The 761-nt window shown below is 50.6% G+C and overlaps 1 pseudogene; it reads right to left on the reverse strand.

Moving 5' to 3' along the window:
* Nucleotides 1–181: 181 nt before the first annotated feature.
* LOC105004788 overlaps nucleotides 182–761 on the reverse strand; it is a 17,040-nt pseudogene continuing 16,460 nt past the window's right edge.

A 761-nucleotide genomic window follows, 5' to 3' on the forward strand; every position in this document is an offset into this window, starting at 1 on the left:
GTCTCATTGCAGTGGCTTCTTTTGTTGCAAAACACAAGCTCTAGGGCATGTGGACTTCAGTAGTGGGCTCAATAGTTGTGGTACATGGGCTTAGTTGCCCCGGGGCACGTGGGATCTTCCCAGACTAGGGATTGCACCCACGTCTCCTACATTGGCAGGCGGATTCTTTACCACTGAGCTGCTAGGAAAGCGCCCCGGCAGGTGTATTGATCATGACGTCAGGAAGAGACAGGGCTGCTGTTATATGACAGGACAGAGAAGAGTACACTCGATGGTCCAGATGATCCTCTTGACTGTTGCTTGGTTCTTCTTTGACCAATTTTGATGGTAAATAGATAGATGCAGCAACCATAACCAAGATGAGTGTGGTGACCAGGGTCTCAGACCTCTCAGGGGTGAAGGTCTGGGCTGTCTGGTTAGGTAAGCCACCTAGACCAGCAGAGGAGCCAGCTGAGGGTTGTGGGGGGGGCCATCTAGAATGGGTACTAGGAGGAAGATAATGATATACTAGCTGGAGCGTGAGAGCTGTAGCTAATTCCACTAACTGAAAGTTTCCCCAGAAAAACAAATGGGTCAGAATCCTGGAAGAGATGGTCTGGGATAGTGTTAACTTATTTTATGAAGGAGAAGGTCCAGATGGTACGGAACTGCAGCGAATGGTGTGGTGTGCATCCAGGTCTCCTGCAGGGCTGAGGCGCCAGCTGCCAGGAATCTTGCCCTCTATGATGGGGCTGTCTTATCCAAGGTTAGGACCTCTCCTT

The sequence above is a fragment of the Bison bison genome, unplaced genomic scaffold, assembly GCF_000754665.1.
Source record: "Bison bison bison isolate TAMUID 2011002044 unplaced genomic scaffold, Bison_UMD1.0 scf7180017864482, whole genome shotgun sequence".
NCBI classification, from domain to species: Eukaryota; Metazoa; Chordata; class Mammalia; order Artiodactyla; family Bovidae; genus Bison; species Bison bison.